Source organism: Centroberyx affinis, unplaced genomic scaffold, assembly GCF_046629955.1.
Source record: "Centroberyx affinis isolate AG114_WGS23_722 - 3 ecotype Tasmania unplaced genomic scaffold, CSIRO-AGI_Caff_v1 ptg003771l_1, whole genome shotgun sequence".
Classification (NCBI taxonomy): domain Eukaryota; kingdom Metazoa; phylum Chordata; class Actinopteri; order Beryciformes; family Berycidae; genus Centroberyx; species Centroberyx affinis.
Genome location: NW_027281647.1, coordinates 46,982 through 60,912, shown reverse-complemented (window position 1 = coordinate 60,912; position 13,931 = coordinate 46,982).

Here is a 13,931-nt window from a genome sequence, read left to right as displayed (position 1 = left end):
GCATCTGAAATATCTAAACTCTGACCCCAACACTACTTAACCAGCTTCAAATTTTGAGTTGATCTGAGCCCTATGAAGAGAAAATACCTCATAGCATCTCTGAATGCTCCATAAATTAACATGCTGATGTTAGAGAGCACCAGAATGGATCAGTACTACATTGTACTCCATGCTTAAGACAATATATGGACTTGCAAAGCTGATATATTGCTCACCCCAAGGGGGGAATCCATCTTGCCTGACAGACAATGGAGCTGCTAAAAGCCATGGAATCCTATCAGACTCCACCATTCGCCTGTAATTAGAAAAATAATGAAACAGGCGAATGTGCATAATATTGAGGGCAGGAAAGTGGACCGGACTCTAATTGATCCTAGTCATTTTGGTATGAGCAATGCATTTTGCATCTGGAGGTCTAACGCTGGATTTTCAAAGTAAAGGCTCATATCAAAGTCTGGCATGTCTGTGTGTGTGTGTGTGTGTGTGTGTAATGTATTCATATAACTGGATAAAAACCACACTAACTCAAATTGGTTGTTGACCCAGAACCTCTCCAAATTTTGATTTTTAAATTACCCAGCAAGTGTAATGCAACATGCTATTTAATATAATGTAGACAGCAATTCACCAAGGTTATAGAGCCTATGCTTTGATCAGATTATATTTGACAAGAATATGCTATACATGGGTTTAGCAAGAGTATAGTACACAGGCATTAATATAAGACAAGAAAAAAATGCACTTGCTCCTAAAAGGCATAATCTTGCCTTTAATCTTGTTTACATGAGCCAGAGAGCCAACAGAATGACCCCCTCCCTCTCTGTGATAGCATATTCCTGCCTGGAATGGTTAAAGGTCAAGCTCAACAAAGTGAGCATGAGGTAAAGAGAAATTTTCAATCTTATGGCAAAATGTCTCAATTGTCACAGGCCAGACCTTGAACTTACAAGGTGACATACAGTTCCAGGCCTCAACCCATCACCTTAATTCAACTGCTAGTCCTTAAAATCACCAATTTATCAGATGTCTGTGTTATCAGAAATAACTTGCCGTTGGCCGTTGTGGAAAATTGAAGACTTGCTGTGGATTGGGTAGTCAGTGTATTGCTTGAGGTGAATAATCTCTTCAGAAGGCATTTCTGGGGGACATCAGAAATATCAGATTTTGAGACAAAGTGAAAGCTGGTGCCAAAAGCATTTCCTAGCCTGCTGTTCAAGTTTGTATATTTTTGGAGCAGAGGGCTATTTACAGACTCAAACTCTCTCAGAAATCCTCTGGAATCCAGTTGTTTGAGAGTTTTGTGTTACAATTTTGTTTATATTTTTAAATTTCTCATCTTATTGCCAAATCATCAATTGCATGATAAACGTGAGAGGTTTTATAATGGTGGTTGCCAGTCATTTATGTGTTATTACAGTCAGAACTGATTGCAGCAGTAATTCCAGGCTAAAGCAGGGATTCCCATCATCATCCAATGTCAATTTGGCTGGTAAACTTACAATGGCTGCCAAAGACTGTTTGCTATTTTTGTGCAAATATGCATTAGCTTGGTGCATGAGACTTATCAAACCTGATCAAGCACCAGAGGAGAACGGTTTGGCAAAACACTCCAGTGGAACCTGTGTTGAACATTTTGACTTTCAGAATCTCATGCACTGTCCACACATAAAAAAAAACAGTCACTTCTATGATAATATTACCAAAATGCTGTACGAGGCATCTTAGGTCTAACCAAGGAAATTACTGTGATTGCACCAGGAAGGGTCCTTTGTCCACTGTCATTCTATGGCAGTACATCTGCTTTATCAGGGAGAAAAGCAATTTGAGTGAAACATAACTGATATATAGAAAGAGAATAAAAAAATCACAACATCCTAATATTTCAGCCAGAACTCCCTGTGACACCAACACCCCTACTGACCTCTAGCACAATCTCCCACAGTCCCCATGATGACATATATGAAACTATTTTTTCACTCCGCAGTTTGAGGACAAGTCAAAGTCAAACCTATAGCTCATTCCATATATGGGTGTCTCGATTCATTTTCTCCTGACTTCCAATTTAGAGAGGTAGAAAAATAAGTAAACCCCATGGCAGTGACCTCTGCTGTAGGGCCATGAATAATGGGGACTATTAGTCGCAAGGTAGTGCACCCTGAGAAAACGAGTCATTTCAGCTGCAGGGCTGTGTAATTTAGAGAAGGGATAGGATGAGACGTAATGCAAAATGTTTTTGAAAAAAAAAAAACGAACATGTAGAACATACTAGCAGGAACTCTCTGTCTCACACGGGCACACTGACTTTCTCTCTCTGTCTCTCATTCTGTTTCTTTCCCTCTCCATCTCACTCAAACATGCACACACCCATATGTAACATAAAAATATGATATACAATTCATTTCATACATATTTCAGAGTAATGGCACAATTTGTTGTGTTGATGTTTACAAATGCAATTTGATCATTATGTGTTTGCCACATCACCGTACTGAGGCAAAATCTATCTGTCTATGTCGATTAGAAGGTCTTAAATGTGTGAATCACATAGCTGTGAACCAAATGGACATTGCGTTTGTTAGAGTTCAGTGAACAGGGTTTAAATGTTAATTTAAGGTCACAGAGGTTAAAGCCCCAATTTGGTTTTGTTGTGTAGTGTGTAGAAATGTAGAAATTGTATACCTTAAGTGTATTTGGTGGTATGCATGCCTAGATTGTCAAATAATTGTATGATTGGGACTTAAAGTCTCGATGAATAACACAAGCCATGCACAGGTTGCAGATCAAAATGAAGAAAATAAAGGGTGGAAAAAGAATCAATTGAGCTTCAAAGACTCAATTCTTTCGGTTGAATTGGTCCTGGGATAATGATCCATTTAGCTAGTGTGGGAGATTGGCTGCCAAAGGCATGAGAGGGAAATTACTCACCCGTCTCCAACAGAGAAATGTTTGTTTCCCAGCCCTGCCCTCAAATTATTTCAATCAAAACACAAATTAAGTGCAATTAACTGAGTGCTAAAATGCTCCAAAACTACTGATATGGAATCATTAGGCGCCACCTCAACACATCTCCCTCTTTCTTTCTCCCTGTCTCTCCCTCTCTCTCTCTCTTCATCAATGGGCTAGCACTCAGGGCAAACTTCACACTTCATTAATTAATTCATCACCTAAAAGCTGAGTATTGATTTTCAGTAATGGCTTTACAAATCTGTTGGACACCTAGCTGCAGGGATAATTAAAAAGAATGCGTATTTGCAATAAATCATCTTTAAAAGGGTTAAAAGTACCCCTCCCTACAGGTCAATGGGGAGGTAGGCTACAATATCAACAAACAGGCCATAATATCCCCCAGTCATTAAGGACACCAAAGGACAGCTTTTACGTTGTTATTTTTTTGCCATAATAGCATCAACCAAAGTGAGCTTAATGCATATCATGAAATACAGAGAAGGAAATTAAATCATAGAGGAGAAACTTAAAAGTGATGTATCGTTAGAAGGTCATTGATTAGGTCAGTACAAGAGACAAGTGACTAAAGGCCAAGGAAGCACACACATTTTAAGGGAATAATGCCAATATTATGCCAGCATTGTTTCACTGTATTTCTTTCCCGCCCCTGATTTCTGCATAGTCATAAAAACACCAAAAGACAGAATATTGCTGTTGAGTATTGGAATTACACTATCTGATTAGAGGTACAGTCTAGAAAGTTAAATGGATGAGGGGCATTGTGCTGGAGGGCTTTATTCCTGACAGTTCGCTCTAACTGGTGCCTGCTGGGAGAACCAGAGGCAGCCCCGGCCATGAGGCCACACACCTGGAACCGGCTGAGCTTGTTAGCTGGAGCTCAGCAGAGACAAAGCACTCCTGCCCTCAGTTTGTGGGGGCTGTGTGAGCGGAGAGACCTTTACAGGCTCTTGGATTAGACTGACACTGACACTTGAGTGGTTAACTGTTAAGCTAGTTCACTGCCGAGGCCAGAGAGATTCCAAGCAACTATATAGGTAAAAACCCCAAAGGGAGCCAGTCTTTTGTTTCTTTTTGTTTCCTGTTTCTGTTATTTTATTGCTTTTATTATTGTACAGCCACGCGGTTCCCCTGTTTCAAGAACCTTTTCATTTAACCCTCATCCTACCAACATATTTAACATACAAGGACTACCGACTGCGGTCCCTGGGGACCCCAAGAATAAACTACTGTAAGAAACAACCATCATAGCAAAACTTATTTCTTCTCAAAACATTATTAGTTATGTAATTAATGTCATCTGAAAAAGAAAACCAGATTATTATTTTAGTAAAGTTGCAGTTAATTAAATTATGTATTATATTTCTGACTTTGAACATCATCTTACCTTAGGAAGAGCAGCATTTAGGGTCGTCACAGAGCACATGAGGAAATCTGTGTCTGCTGCATCTGTGTCTGTCTCCTTCAAAATGACTGACAGAGAGCCCCTACCTCCCTGATAGTGTGTGATACTTTAAATTAGGACCCATGGCAAACATGAACTCAATAAATAGTTCCATCTATTAAAACTGCATAGGCGGAATTGGGTGCTTTTGACCGGGGTCCCCTAGGACCCCGATACATTGGTATTTTTAAAAAAGCACTAATTAAAACAGAAACGGAAAACAATGATATGAAGTCATTAGGAACAAATTGATTGACAAAGTCATGAAAAATTGGAATGATAGAATAAAGCACCTGTGAGATATGACAAAAAGTATACCTCTGGGGTCTGCGGGTACCCCAGTCGGTAGGATGAGGGTTAAAACTAGAAAGAGAGAACAGTATGTGGCATACAAGTAGAAAGCTATTGATTTTGTCAATACAGAAAAATCAATGGTCAATATCATTGTCAAATTGATATATCATGTGTTTTTATAGAAAATCAATATTGCTAAATGCTATTAGCAAAGTGATGTTACTGGCTCAAGATCCCAAGTGGCTTCTGAATGATTTGCTGATGATCTCCAAAGTTGAGAAAAAGCATAGATTAAAATGTCTAGGTGGGCATTTTTTTCCAGGCTTGGGGAAGTAAATAAGATTACTGAAATGAATGATTTGCTATAACTGGTCGGGGTGAGCGAGCCAGTGATATCAGATATACTCCACGAGCAAAGATGTGATCAAAGGAGCAGGAAAGAAGGAGACATAGAGCCTTGTTCCAGCCACTTTACAATAAGAATGGAAGGGAAAAGACAGAACTGTAGAGAAGGAAAATAGATTTATGTTCAATGCTTCTGAACACCAGAATCCTCAATGACTTGGGCTCCAGCAAGGTGAATTTGTCATTGAGATCATGTAAATGTATTCAGCTAACACCTTATATCATAGTAATTACAGTATACTTCCACTGGGGCTGGGCCTGTGATTTAAGACAGGAGACTCTGTTTTATAACACTCTTTTATGCTCTTGTTCTCGCTTTCTCTGCCTCTCTTTACCCCCCCCCCTCCCTCACCCCCTTGTTTGCTTACCCATCCCCACTCTCTATCTCTCTTCATCTCTACTCTCTGTCTCTCTCTCTCTCACACACACACACACACACACTGGCGAGGGAGAGCATAAATCTGACTAGTGTGCCAGACTGGGCCGCGGACACCATAATTACATCAAATGGAGGAATTAGTGTCCCTTCTCATCGCCATGCAAGGCTTGCAAGTCCTCTTCAATTTCTCAAATGTAGCTCTATTTCACACCTACACACACACACATCAACATGCACAGGTGCACATGCACATTCACAAGGCTACCGATACACATCCAAGCACACGCACATACTGTACGTGTGCACACATGCACACACGGATAGGCGCAAATACATGCACGCCCACACACTCACACATGCACATAGAAGTGTGTGGAAGTACATACATGTGCACACGAATATTCAAACACACACACACACACACACACAAACACTCATCCCCCCCATGGTAATTTACAAATGTATATTGGGCATGATCTTCGGCTGCAGTGTGATCCATAAATCTATCCAATGGAACTATTACCAGTTAAATCTTTTATCATGGCTCCTGCTATCGTTGTTAAAAAAAAAATGAAGTCCATCCTTGAACATGCCTACATTATTTCATACATAGAGCTGTATGAAAGAAATAAAAGGCCATGTCAAATGCATCATGCAAAGAAAGGAGTCTTTATTTATTTTTTTGTATTTATATGTATACCTACAGAAAGGATTAATCATGAAGGAGATGGAAATGCCATATGTAAACATGCCACTTACTAGCCCTAATTCCATACCCTATTGCTGTGATTCTGTCAAACAACCTGAATTATAGGCTTAAAACAGCAATTTTTTGCATCTCACGCTGATTTAGTGGCTATTGTTGGGGATCATCTACAGGAATTGTGTGTTGGTTATTTTGTCATTTATCCGCTAAAATGAGTGTTTAGCCTACTTTGTGTTGCAAGGACATGGGGAGTCTACTGCAATGTATGCCGTTCTCGCCGACCATCCTAAAGAAATCATCCTTAGTGCATCTTTGTGCCAACGACCCTGGGCAGCTATGAACACCACACTCGTAGCAGAATTCAAACAAAATTTGAATTCCCCAGTCATAATTCTTCAATTGTTGAAGCAACCAATTCCTCCAGAACAATTGATGCCATTTTGATCTTCAAATTCGGGTCTTGACCCACAGACCTTGAAAAACACTACCCTGAATTGATTTATTTGCCCAATGTCATTTGGCACTATAGCTATTTTTCCACCTTAGCCTGCCATCTACAAATGCAGTTACCTTTCTTAGGCTGGGACACACTAGAAGATGATTTTTTAAATGCATAGCACAATACGACAGATTTCACAGATTATTTTGTCTCTTTGTTGTAAATAAAATAACACTAGTTGATTAGCCCAAGAGGGGGCATCACACACTTAATACACTGTAGCTGGGATTATCCTGCTGGCTCCTTATGTCACTGACATCAGGACCTCTAATCTCAATTTGCATGATCCAACATGAATCAATATCTGCACTGAAAAAAACCCAAAAAAAAACAAAGAAAAAAACACAACTTGTGTAAAGTGGTGGTTGAATTAATTATTATCATAGGGTAACATTTTTCAATATAAACACTTCCACCTGCACTGACATTGGCTATTGGCAGTCTACTCTTGGACTGAATCTGTGATCCCCATGCACTTCAGGACCCTTATAGATTTCGGGTCAGAAATATCAAACGTGTTTGATGTTTGATTGAAAAATGAATCTGTAAACGCCTCACACTACCAGATAATCTAACCAAGCCTCAGATCGGGGTTCCCCTCCAGCATGTCCCAATTTACAGTTAACTGGCCCAATAAACCTCTAGTGTGTCTCCAGCATTAGAAGACTGAATCATCATGGAAAACAACTTGTCAAGTTTGTCTTTCTATGTCCCACTAATACAAAACAATAGCTCTGTTTGCTTGAAATTCTGCCAGTCATACCCAATGACGGGGAAATAGCTGAGATGTTTGGTAAGACTATAGTTGCATTGATTTTCAATGGTATCACAACAGGAGAATTTTCTCTCAAACATCTCTTATTCTCACTAACTCACACCTCTGTCTTCAAAGAGTCAAAGCTGTCTGTTTCTAACTCACTGTCTCCCCTCTTTGCTGCTACTCGGGAGCTTTGTGGTGTACATTTCACCAGACTTCAGTCAGGCCCAGCTCAGGTGTAAAGAGCAAGCTGATCTCCAATTGCTGTCTTTGAAACAGCCCCTAAAAGCCACACTGATCAGATGAGAAAGAGTGTCTAGAGAATAAAGATGCTGTTATGGGCCTTTTTTGGCATGTCTTTACCAGATAGTGGTGAAAGAAAAACGTACAAAATGTTCAAAAAACACAAAATTTCAAGCTATTTCTGTGACTTGATATATTGTCCCTGTCACGGCAGCTCTAAATCCCGTGTTATTTGAAACGTCCCAATCAGAGGTGCAGATTCCATGACAGACAGGCAATCCATCCACATGTCCTCAAATCTCCAATTCCCTGAGCTGTTTGAATCACCCCCAATCACAGTCCCACTATGCAGACTCAGCGACAGACGTGCAATCCCGCACCTGCGACAGTAATAAAAGGCTCCCTCCCTTTTTCTTTCCTCTTACCTGCCTTTCCTGTCAATTACCGCTCCATGGAAAGACGGAAAACTGCGTGTCTCAGCAGTTTGAGGGTTCCTCCGCTTGAACATTTCCCAAGGTTTTGATTGCAAAATCATATGAAAAGCTTGTGGTACTGGCATTCGAGGACGGTTCCCTCTGGGATGTAAGGGCATATAAATGGCTGCCTTTAAGTCCTAACTGAACATAACAAGACCCTGGAGTCAAAAGGGGCCCTTAGGCCCTGAGAATGCATGATTAGAGTTGAGGAAAAGAAGGAAAAGCATTTCTGTAGGAAAAGCTAAAAAATTGAATCTCTCTCTCTCTCTCTCTAGCAAAATGTGCTTATCTCTTACAAAAGAGCCATTTGTTTCACTAAGAACTGTGTGTCCACTACAAAAGCATAATTTATTGTGTAAAAATTGTTATTTCCCTCACTAAAAATAATCTATGCCACTTAAGAAAGTAGTATCAATCAAAAGTTTATATTTTCCTTCTTAAAAAGCTTTTGTTTCAAAGAGGAAAAAAATAGAAGCGTCTTTCTGTCTCAATCTCTGTTAGCAAACCTTCAGAATCAATCACTTGAATCATGTTGGAAATGTGATTGTTGGGTTGATTTCAGCAGGCAGAAGGCTCAAGATTAGAATTGACTTTATTCATTATATGCACTTGCATATATGACTTGGTGCACATGTGTTCTTCATATTATACATCACACAGACTTCATGCATTAAATAAGTTAAATAAGCACAAACCACAAAAAAAACAACAAAAGCTAGTTTCATTCTTTTTCTAGTACATTACACAGTACAAAAAAAACTAAGCCTAAAAACACTTGAGTACTAGAAGCACCTGAGTAGCCATGAGCACTGCTTATAGCATAAATACCTACATGCCCTGTTCCCACTGTAAATAACTCTAGGGGTGTTTAATATACAATACAACTGATATTTATGAATGACTGGCCTAAATCTCTCTCCTACAAATAATATTTACAATATATTTCTGCATGGCATTGTTAATAGCTATGACTTTATTACCCACATAAAATATCCTCCTAGTCCTGCAATGTCTGGAGGACTGTCCAGAAGACTAAATTGAGGATTGATTACTCTGTCAGTTGCTTCTCTATTGTTTTGTGTGCATTAAACAAAGTCCCTATTTACGTTTAATAGCGGGTCTGTGTATTTAAACCTAATTGACATTGATTCCACGGAAAGAGGTTGGGGCCCTGCCCATAACACAGTTGTTCCCTCACTACTTGACAGTCAATTACAGCTTTATGAATAGACCTATGCGGTTAGCATCTATCAACACAGCCCGCCCAACATCACCACCACCCGTGAAGTTTACTTATGATTTAAAGTCCGCGGGTAGCTTGCCACACAATTCCTCCCTTTCTCATAACAACCTTTCCAGTTTAGAGCCTTATTTACACATTGTGACGGACGGAAATAACGAGAAATGTTTGTAATCTACCACTCCGGCTGGTCGGGGGGTTATAAATATTTAAACAAGCCCAACCGATTTTCATTACCTACTAGCTCTATCCCGCCTAACAAAGCAATCAGGACTTGCAGTAGTATGGGGCTGCCAGTCAGCGTCCTTGTTTACAGGCCATACTGAGTGTGTGTGTGTGTGTGTGTGTGTGTGTGTGTGTGTGTGTGTGTGTGTGTGTGTGTGTGTGTGTGTGTGTGTGTGTGTGTGTGTGTGTGTGTGTGTGTGTGTGTGTGTGTGTGTGTGTGTGTGTGTGTGTGTGTGCGCGTGTGTCGCTGTAGTACCATCAGAATGACAATTACAGGGCTTTTTGTGTGCCAAAAGCAGGACTCAATAAAAGCATTGCCCCAGCTGCTAGACTCTCAGGCTTTTTTTTTCTGAGGCTTAACACTTAAAAGTGGTGTCTGGGGTTTGCTATGATGTGCCTTTTTGGGCAAATATGAATCATTGTTCAGGGTTTTACAAGTTTTATAGGCCCATTTTCATATTGCTTCGCCACATGGTCCTCATCCTGTATTCTAATGCATACTGGGGGCTTAGCGGACAAGATGCATGCAAGAATTCCCAATATTTCCAATACAGTTTCCGTCCAGATGACAAACTGTTTCATGCCCCCCTATGTTTCTTCTCTCTCTCTACTGAATACTATGTAATGATGCAGAAATGTCCTAAAAATATTGATATTGTGCATTCTATATGTTGATTACTGCAATGAAGATGGCTGCCACTTTCACCCTCTGCATCAAAAACCTCATCCATCAATTAAAATGGGACATCCCATTAACTCATTGATTATTCAGATTCAGAATCCCGTCTGATAGATCCTTTGCCTTTCATGGCAGAAGGGGTCAAGGTGAACTAGAGCTGGACGGAAATGAACTCTGATAGAAATGTGTGAGTATCACTTCTGATTTCTCTCACCAAAGGGATGACTGATGACTGTTTTTCTGCCCGACTGCCACTGTGGGTTAAGACAAGGGGCTTTATGATGCATGGACATCCTTCGTCACTAATTAACCTTCATACCACACTAATTAATTAGATTCTAGCAAGGTCAAGCTTTCTAAATGGGACAATTAAGCACCTTCCTCATATTCCGGGAGTACAGCTCTTAACAAAGCCTCAGTATTGGATAGGGTTCTGAGAGATGCACTTTGAGTGATTTATTCAGAAACAGATCTGAAATTTTCATACTTCCTGGAGTGTGGTAAATATGTTTGGGCCTTGCACTTACCCAGTATGCAAAACAGTGGTTGTGATATTGCTGTATGCAGTCAGTCAGTCAGTCAGTCATCAACACTTCGTGAGATGGGCTCTAGTGGGCGTGTTTGGCTGCGAGATGCAGTGTTGAATTGAATTGAATTGAATTGAATTGAACACACATGGGCACATGATCTGACAGTGAGAATCTAAGCTTGATTTATCATTTTGGAAAAGTACTACATCTCAAACATAGAACATTTCAGTCTTGCAGCTGCAGATTAAATGGTGCCTCCATCTCACTCTGTGTCTTCATCTCCCTTGTCTCTCTCTCTCTCTCTGCTCTCTTTCAGCTCCTGGGTTTCCCTGTTTGACCGCCAGAGGTCGCTGATATATTCTCCAGCCAGTGTCATCCATCTCAGCTGCATCTTGTCTCCTCATCACCCATGTGTTATACTGTCTCATTAGTCCTAGGCTTTAGTTCACCCAAAAATTAAAATTCGTCATTATCTACTCATTCTCATGCCAGTACATTCTTCATACAACTTAGCCTACCTGGAGTACTCCAGGTTCGCTGCTGGAGGAGCTTCTTCTAGTGAATGGGAAGTGAATGGGGAGCTGGACGTACTGCTTCAAAAAGGGCAATAAGGGCAATACAGTGGCCTCGCAAGCTTTGGTAATGCAATGGCGATGGAGCGTTATGGAGTAATTTTATGGACATTTATTGCCCTTTTTGAAGCAGAACATCCAGCTCCCCATTCACTGGAAAAAGCTCCTCCAGCAGTGAGCCTGGAGAACTCCAGGTAAGTTGTATGAAGAAAAAACACTCACCCGAGTTTGTACTGGCATGAGCATGAGTAGATAATGACTGAATGAATTTTTGGGTGAACTATTCCTTTAAGTTCCCTTGCCTGCTCTGTCAGTGCTTGAGTGTAGGCTACGCTTTGACCAGTTGTATAGTTTGCGGTACCTCTCTTGTGTCCAGGCATTAGTTTAGTTGTGTGTTTTCTTGTTTTTTGAACTCTGTAACATGCCTGAAGTTCTTTCTCAAAAGACCTTCCTGGAGAGCGTATCAGCTTTGTGAGTGTAATAGTGAAAAAAATACTTTGCATAAAATTCAAAAAGGTGTTAAAATATTAAGAAATGGAAACCAATATGTGCAATGGATTTGTGTTGTGGAAAAAACAGTTTAGGAGTTATTGGACAAAATAGCGCCACCATCAGGCTGATCTGGCTTTTTTGCCTCAGTAGTGAGGGAGATTTGAAACCTATTTACCAAATTTGATTGCTCTAACATGAAGCATTTAGAATGTATGTCTCCCTTCCTGTTTGTACATCTTCATCATCGACCTTTATTTATGCGTTACCCTTTATGCGTTTATGCAAATAGTCAAAGAGGCATGACTTAGACCAGTGGTTCTCAACGTGGGGTCCGGGGACCACCAGGGGTCCTTGAGGGGGTTCCAGGGGGTCCCCAGCAAATTGATGAATTGTTAAAATTCAGCAGTATTTCATTTACAAGAAGTTAACACCATTGGAGAATGTAGAAAAAGTACTGTTTTAATCATAGTTTCACTGTTATCTCTCTACCTACAATACAGATAGTCATGGAATTCTCGACAAAATCATATCTTACAAAAAAATATTCTCAAATTTGGGTCCGAGAGACAAAATCTCATCAAATGGGGGTCTGTGGCTTTAAACTAAATGAGGGTCCTTGATATGAAAAAGGTTGAGAACCTCTGACTTAGACAATCACGCTGTGCGTAAAATGTGTGTGGAGATTGAGTCAACTTTGTAGGAGAAATAAAAAAAAAATAGCTATTGCAAGGTTGGCCTGATGGTGGCGCTATGGTCTGTCCATCCCTAATACATCTGAAATTTAGTTGCTCTAGCATCAAGTGTTTAGGAGTTAGGTCTATGCCTCACTTCCTGTTTGCGCGTCTGTTCCATCAACTTAATTTGTGCACCACAGCCAAACGGTTTAGATTTTCAAAACTCTGGGTAATAGCTGTAATCTAAGAAGTCCATATATGCTGCATGCAAAAAGATTTTAGTCACCTTTAGTTTTGAGTCTAGATGAAGGGACAGTCAGAGGGTTTCTGCCTGAGGATCTCAAGCTTATAGGAAACTAAGAGGCCTGTAATGTAGCTAGGGGCCAGACCTAGCTGTACATTAAACATGATCAGTAAAATATTCAAATCAATTCTATATCTAGCTGGTAACCAGTGGATGGATGATAAAACATATTGTATGGTGTCTGTTATTACAATCCTTGCTGCTGCATTCTGAACGAACTGAAGATGTGAGGGTGACTGAGACAGGATAGAGGTGAGAAGTTCAAAAAAGAAATAATGAAAGGAAAGAAACGCAATGTGGTCATTACTAACACAAAAGAAGGATCTGTATCGTAATGAAATGAAGGAAGGGTGGGAGAGAGTAGTTGCTTTTGAATGCCCTAACACATAGTTGAACTAACAGAGACAATAAACATACTCTTTTAACATGTTAGATAATGTGGGGGTTTGAGTAAGTTGTAGGCTTGCGGATGTTCCAGCAATACATTAGAGATTTCACTAATGATCGTGGTAGTGGCAAAGCAGTAAACATTAAGACACATTTTTATTTTCCTTGAAATGCCCAACAGTTCTATTACGAAAAGCCATTGTGAATAAAAAGAGCATGAAAATCAAGAAATTAAGCTTGCACGGCTGCACACACACACACACACACACACACACACACACGCTACCAGAGGTAATGGACCAGTTGGACATGACAGCTTGCTTATGTTCAGAAAAACTCGTCAAGCAACTACCTAAATGACACAGGCAAACGCAAGCACACACACACACACACACACACACAATCCTTTATGTGCATGTGTATACATATATGCACACATACATGCATATGCATAAACATATGGATGTACTGTATGTCTGTACCTCTTACACACATGCATGCACATATACACAAACATGGAAACACATACACACACAGACAGTGGGGTAGGTATAATTTAAAAAGACTATTCCCCTTGTAGACTTGAGCCCATCTCTGACTAACAGTGTGGAACCAGCCAAATGTGGCAGCCAACTGTTCCCCTATCCTCAGGCTATCCTTG